Source organism: Elephantulus edwardii, unplaced genomic scaffold (assembly GCF_000299155.1).
Source record: "Elephantulus edwardii isolate Elephantulus edwardi_28Jun2011 unplaced genomic scaffold, EleEdw1.0 scaffold00084, whole genome shotgun sequence".
Taxonomy (NCBI): domain Eukaryota; kingdom Metazoa; phylum Chordata; class Mammalia; order Macroscelidea; family Macroscelididae; genus Elephantulus; species Elephantulus edwardii.
The window spans coordinates 14,838,706-14,846,894 of NW_006399834.1; positions in this window are offsets into that span (position 1 = coordinate 14,838,706).

Sequence of the window (8,189 nt, forward strand, 5' to 3'; positions counted from 1 at the left end):
TATACCTTAGACTGCCAGAAGAATAAACAGATCTGTCTAAGAATAAATACAGTTAGAATAGTCTGTATAAGCAAGGATTTCAAGATTCTATCTCACCTGCATTGTACATGTTATCAAGAGAGAGTAGCCTCTGGAGAAGGACTGCAAAAGTAGAGGATCAGGAAAAAAAGAAAACAACTCTCCACTAGATGGACTGACACAACGGTTGCAACAATGATCACAAGCATAATAACAGTAGAATGATCCAGCACCAGTCACTGTTCTGTTCTGTTTTGTTGTACAAAGGATTGCTGTGAATTGGAGCCTGCTCGACAACACCTAACCACACCAGCAGCACATGAGAAATAGTTCTGTTCAAAACTGGACTGTTACCTGCAGAAAACTGTAACATGATGGACATCTCATACCATACACAAAAATCAACTCAAGGTGGATCAGAAACCTGGGACTAAAGGCCAAACCATAAAGTTCATAAGAGACAAACTGAGACCAAGCTTAGACGGTCTAGTCTACAGTGTAAAGGGACTGCCAAATACAGCCAGAAATGCACACACTGGAGAGGATAAAATTGGTGAATGAGACTTTCTAAAGATTACATTTTTGTGCTCATAAAGAACTTTTTCAAATAGAGTGAAATTAAAACTTAACAACTGGAAAAAAAATATTTGGCAAACAGTCTCAGACAAGGGTCTCATAACAAAAGTTTACAGAATATTCCTGGGCCTCCAAAAGGAAAATACTAATAACCAAATTAAAAAATGGACAAAAGACATAGAAAAACTTTCCACAGAGGAAGACTTTTAGATGGCCAACAGACACATGAAAAAAATGCTCAAAATCACTGGCAATAAGAGAGATGAAAATTAAAATCACAATGAGATACCATCTCACTCCAAGAGCAGTGGCAAAGTTTAGTAAACAATAAATGTTGGAGTGGATGTGGAGAGGTAGGAACTTTTATACACTGTTGGTGAGAGTGTAAAATGATACAACCACTCAGGAAGGCAGTTTGGTGTTTCCTCAAAAAGTTGAACATAGAAACTCTCTTTGATCTAACTGTTCTACTACGAGGAATGTGTTGTTCTTATTCTTGTTCTTGTTCTTGTTGTTATGCACTGTCAAGTCACTTGTGACTCGAAGGAACTCCATGTACAACAACCATAAAGCTGCTCTATCCTGTGCTAACCTTACTGTCTCTGACACATTTACCCCCATTACCCTAGTCACAGAATCAATCTATCTCATCAAGGGTCTTCCTCTCTTTCTCTGTCCCTCCACCCTTCCAAGAATGAAGTCTTTCTCCAAGGACTGGTCCCTCCTTACAACATGCTCAAAGTATGTCAGATAAAGCTTCAGAATCCTTGCCTCTAAAGAGCAGCTTGGTTTCACTCTTTCTCGGTAGAACCTATTGGTCTTCTAGCAGTCCATGGTATATTCAACACTCTTCTACAGCACCACAGCTCAAAGGCATCAATTCTCTTTCTATAATCCCTAGTTATTGCCCAGCTTTCTGATGCATAGAAAATAATTGCAAAGACGATGGCCTGGGTGAGGCACACTTTGGTCTCCAGACTGACATCGTTGCTCTTCAGAACTCCTGAGAGGCCTCTGACAGCAGACTTTTCCAATGCAATTCATCTTTCCTGGCTGCTGGTACCAAGAGTGTTGCTCGTGGAGCCAAGCAAACTGAAGGTGTCAACAATCTCAATCCCTTCATCATCTATCATGACGCTGCCAGTCAGCCCACTGGTAAGAATTTTTGTTTTCTTGATGTTGAGCTTCAATCCATATTTAAGTCTGAAGTCCTTGACCTTCTACAGCAAGTGCTTCAGGTCCTCCTCGATTTCAGCAAGCAAGGTTGTGCCATCTCAATAATGCAGTCTGTTGAGTCTTTCTCCAATCTTGATGCCACATTTCTCCTCATGCAGTGCAGACTTCTGGGTGATCTCTTCTGCATACAGATTGAAAGGTATGGGAATAGGAACATCACTGACATATACACTTTCCAATTTTGAACTATGCAGTGTTTCGTTGCTCTGTTTGTACACTGGTGTTCATAGCAGCATTATTCACCATCATAAAGAACATGGAAACAGCACAAATGTCCAATCAAGAAATTGTGTTAAATTCACACAATAGAATAATATGCAGCACACAGGAAAAATTATTTTGAAAAATATTACATAACATGGGAGAGACTGGAGAGCATTATGCTGAATGAACTAACTCAGTGCCATTAGGACAAATACTGAATAAGACCATTATTTTAAAATAGAAAGATTGGCATCCAGTTCCTAAACAACCTCCCTCTGGAAACTCTATGAACTTTGAGAAATGACTATAGTTATAGAAAGGCTTCAGGTCTTTGTTCATAGGGTTGCTGAGTCATGCTTGATTCGACAGCAATCAACAACAACTAGTAAAACATGTATGGGACCTAAGGAGGGAGAGGGTGGGAGCAGGGAGGTGAAGATGTGTAGGGGCAAAACCACAAGATTGCACAATTTTATGGGTGAAGGAAATGAGAAGGATCCGGTGGGGACCTGAAAAGACAGAGTAATGATAAGCATGGTCAAATGGTGACTTCCCCCCACAATTTGGTGGGTGGAGGGAGTGGGCAAAGCAGATGAGAAAGATCCAAAGGGGCCCAGAGAACACAGGGTAATGGTAAGCATGGTCAAATGGTGATTAATTTTGTAAAACATAATGCATGGGAATGATTGTATGAAATACAATGTGAAGGAAGAATAATGTGAAACACAATGTATATGACCCTTTGTAAGCAAATCAATATAAAATTGGGGGGATAACCCTATTATTGTCACCATTGAAAAGATATATTCCAGTTTTAATCTCCAGTATCTGTGTAATTTTTTTTCATAGAAATAGAATCTTAGTTACCATAATTAACAGAGATAATATTAGAGCAAGGTGGGCATACCAACATAATTTATATCATTATAAGAAGAACAGAAGAGAAAAAGAGACCAATATAAAGAGAATGGAAAACCGGGCTGAATTTGAAAGTGCTATTAATAAGCACAAATGTATGAGCAGGGAAGGGTTGTTGGCTTGAGGAGTCACGAGGACCCCTGCCCTGTAGACTTGGCCTCATGTGGGGACTAGGGCTGAGTGAAGACAGTAACAGGTCTGAGATACAGGGAGAAGTGTGGACTCCTGAGCTTGCAGCTGATGCCCATTTGAACCTAGTCACAGATGGCTGGGGAGAGTTGACCAGAACCAAATCAGATGAAAAGAAGATGATCCATACTGTGAGCTGTTGATTGTTGCAACCTGTTGTCTTGCTCTGGACTAGACGATGCTTTTGAATGCAGATGCTCAAAGTTTCCGAGTTGAACAAAGAATTCTTCAACGAAAGGGATATACTTGTTTCCTGAGAGTACTGGTTTGATAGGGATGGACAACTTAGAAATTGTCTATCTAAAATGGGGAATTAAAGAATAAGGCATGAGGCAGCTGGCTTACATGCTTCCGCAAATGTAGTTATTAGCAAGATGACTATAAGTGGGGGTTACTACAATATACATTAACTAAATATAATAGAAATTAAAGATTATATAAAACACAATGTACATGCATGAAACATGTACATGAATGATAAAAATATTAATAAAATTTTAAAAAATATAAGGAGAAGACCAAGTGAAGATAGGAAGAAACTGGATGATTTATTTATAAACCAAGAAACTCCAAGGATTGTCAGGCACCACCAGAAATGAATAGAGACACTTGGAATAGACATTGACTCAGAATCCTTGGAAGAAATCTATCCTGTTAGAATCCTGATAACAGACTTCTAACTTCAAGAGTTGTGAGGGAACACATTTGTGTTGTTTAATTTAAATCAGCTCTGGTGGCCTAGTGGTCAGAAGCAGTGCTGCAATCCCAAAGGCACGCAATTCTAATCCACCCGCTGCTCCGTGGAAGGATAGGCAGTCAGTCTCCTCCTGTGTGATTAACTGCCTCTAAAAATACTCTAAAGGGTGAATTACTGGTCAGTTCCAAGTCGATGGTACACAACAACAACCACCACCCATTTATCTGTTAGTTTACTTGCATTTTTCTTATTGCTTTGTATTATTTCTTTATATATTCGGCATATTGATTTTTTGTTATACATACTGCTTTTGTTCACTTTTTCAATGTCCCAACACATAGCAAAGTATGTTAAAAAAAATTCTAAACAGTTGTCAATTTCAACTCATGGTCACTCTATGTGTTTCAGAGTGAAAGTGCACTCCATTATTATTGTTTGCCGTCTAGTCAGAACTGACTCATAGCTGACTCTGGTAGGTTTTCAGAGACAGTTAATTTCACAGGAAGAGACTGCCCATCTTTCTCCCACAGAGCATCTAATGTCTTTGAAGCACTGCCTTTGAGATAGCAATGCAGCCTCTTACCACTAGGCCAGCAGAGCTCCCTAGAAGATAATTATTTGTTGACTGTATGAAAAAGTGGGTGTTGCATAAAAGTTACATATTGGACAAACACTCTGTGGCTCACAGCAAGGTTATAGTATTTTCATAATTTAACTATGAGGATCAGGCAAGGGGGCACATTAAATATGAGCCTTTAAATTCATTTCTGAATTCCCAATTCTTAAGGTAAAATCTCCTACAGAATAGTCACTCAATAAATGTGGAATGAATTAAAGACTAGAAAGGAGAAATCAAAAGAACCTCTTTATTCTCACATGCCTGAGAGACGCAATTTCACATAATAAAGTAAGTTAACAAATATTGTAATAAAATTTGGCATGCAGCCCATAGAGCAGAATGTATTTCCTCTCTGTTCAAAATCTCATGATTGCCACAGCAAAAATGGGAAATGAGACCTACAGTGGATACTGCATAAGAAAAGCAAATAAAAATAATATTAACACTAAGCCACTTGACTCAACATAGGAGAAATCTAAGTTAAAAAATGATTTTGTCCACTATTTCTTCCAGTGAAACTCAGTGACAGAACTAAGGGAATAGAACAGCTCCTCCTTATGTACCTCTTTCTCTCTTTCCTCCCTTCACTTCTCTAATTCAAAGAACCTTCTTTTTCCTTTCCAGATTGTTGTTCATTTCTACAAGGCATTGATCCCTGGATTTTCCCAGATTGTCATGATTTCTGTTGAAAAATTCTCACAGCAGATATACCACCCACATTTATATACATATAAACATGTTTCTTTTCTTCTGCTTTCTTGCTCCGTTGGTGTTCTGTGGAGCTATTTGGTCTAATTATTTCTGGCACTTTGCCTATCAAAATGTGCAATTCTTCAAAAGGATGGAAATGACAGTGAATCTGCCTCCTCCAGAGCAATTGAGGTTTTCCGTTTGAATCCTGTTGTCTTGGAAACAAGCAAGTTCCTTTCATTGAACACACCCGCTGTAATGATAAAAACATCAGCTAAATACAGGACCTTCCATATTCCACTTTCTGTCTTGCCCCAATCACAAGTTGGTTGCCTGCCGGAATGGAAACAGTCTATGGAAACAGACCGAGTCAAAACATCCGGATTCTAGCCTTGGCATTGATCACAGCTATATGTAGTTTTTCTGATTCTCAATTTCCACACACATAAAAATAAAAAGTATCAGTCATCTCTTCTACCTATCTAAAATTTATTGGGAAGATCAAGATAAATGAGGAAAACAGGACTTTGGAAACTATAAAATGCTAGGAAAATATAATCACACACTTGAACTATTATTTTCCTCTTGTTCAAAACTTATGAAATTTTAGTTCAGACATTAATCTATAGAGTTCTCTGGATCTTATCTTTTCCTAGAGATAAAACAGACTGCTCTCTAAGAGTTAAATACCAGTAAACTGAAAATGACCATGATGACTATGAACATCTATATACTTTGTCTCTGAACCTAATGGAAATTCTGTTGTTGTTGTTGTTGTTTTATATCAGTGAGTCAACTACAACTCATAGCTCTGACCATTGTCCTATCCAGAGCCAACCCCACCATCTCCAACACACCTGACCCCATTGCCACAATCACTGTGTCAATCCTTCTTATCCAGGGTCTTCCTCTCCTGTGCTGACCCTCTAATCTTCCAAGCATGCCATCATTCTCCAAGGACAGATCCCTCCTGGCAACATGCTCAGAGATATGAGAGAGAGTTTCAAAATTTTGCCTCCAAGAAGCAACCTGGTTTCACCCTCTCCAGGACAGACCTGTATTTCTCTTAGCAGTCCATGTGGCCAGCATAGGCCAGCAAAGTCTGACCTCCACTAACTTCACAAGAGGGAAGAATCTCCATCAGCAACATCACCAGCACAGAGTTGATTCTAGTGAAGTCAGAAATGCCCCATCCTATGGCACCTTCTTCAATCAATTCTAGAACTAACTGTCCCCCCTACTACTCTACCTACTTCTACTACTAGGTTCACTAATCCACTGTAATGGCCACCAGAACTCATATGCTATCCTCACAAATTTACTAAGGAAATAACAGGTTGGAAAAAACTCGGGATACAATTCTCCAATCAGTACAGTTTCTTCTCAAGCATGATCTCAGGAAGGCCTCTTTTTGATGCTGGCTTCAGGTCTTTGGGTCTGCCCCACACTTAGGCAAGTGTTTTGAAACTCTTTTTGTTCTGCCAATTAACTTTCACCGCTTCACCACCAGTAAGCATCAGCTAAGACATTCAGCTCTGGCTCTGTGAAATAGCAGATCTGGCTCGACTATATCTCACAATGGCTAATGGTTCTCAGCAACCTCTGCTGCCATCATCACCACTGCTGTTCTGTGAATGCTATTACTGATGTGTCTTGGTCTCACTCTGTCTCATACCAAATATAAGAAATATATTTATCAAATACAACATGACAAACTTGTAATTTTCCCTCTGAATCATTCCTCTTAAGGCCATCAATATAATATTTTTTCCATAAACTGGTGAGATATTTCTTTTATTCAAGTAAATAATTTTGGACACAGAATATTAAAAACTTGGATTTTTAATCCTATTATTACTTCCCAAAATTTAAGATGTTAGTATTTTACTCACTAGGATCAATATTAAGAATTCTTTTCTTTGTGCCACATTTCAAGTAAGGGAGAGCTAAACAGGCAAGAGATGTATACTTTTTTACCTTTGTGTAATCTACTTTGATATCCAAGTGAAAGTTTCAGGTTGTCCATTTCTAATTACTTCAAGATTCACTTGAAAAATATTGAGATATTTATAGCTTTCATTAAAAGCTTCTAAAATTTTTATTCTGCCTCACGCCACAAGTGGTTTTAAAGCCAATAGCAATTTGCATTATAATTTTAACACCCTAAAAGTGAAAGAAGAGGTTACTTCAGCCAACATAAATGCCATGAAAGTGAGCTATGGAACTGCTACTATTTCCTGAAGGCCAAAGAAGAGTTTGTTGAAAACGTACCTTCTAGAATGATGGGGGAAATTCTCCAAGGGCACTCTACATACACATTTAGTTAGACCCCTCCCTTGCCTCCTCATCATGGTCTTCAGACTCCTCTAAACCACTGTAATCAAATCAGTTCTGACACATGTCACTTTCTGGTACGTTTCGAAGACTATAAATCTTAACTGGCTGAGTAAGTAACTGGTAGATTTGAGTTGCGGACTGTTCGTTAGCTGTCCAATACATAGTACACTATGCCACCAGGGCTGCTTAACCCTGACGTCTCTAGGGCTCTTCTGGAATATAAAAAGGCAAAGAAGGCATTCTCTATCTAGGGATAAAATTATGGACAAAAGTAGGACATCTGCAAATACCTGTAAGATCATAAATGGCTTAGCACACAAAAATATTTAACTACCTGACTGAGGAATACACTTTTTGTTGTTTTGTGTTTTTTTTTTGGATTTGCATTCATTCATTGTTGCACTTTTATCCCCTCCCAACCCTCCCCCCCAGTACACTAGCCTCTTGGGAAAGTAAAAGAAAAATTCTTTCATTGTTTTACAATCCCTCTCCCCAGGTCCACTCCACTATGCAGCCTTCGCTCTGGACTCCTGTCATGGCAAAAATACCTCATCACATATCCCTTTTAAACAGTTTTCTCCCTCATCTGTTTCAATGCAGTATACATTATCGAACCCATCTTTCTCAGTCTCCCCTCAACACCGAGGTCAGTCCTATTATACAACAGTGGCACCATGCAGTATTTGTCCTTTTGTGACTGAGATA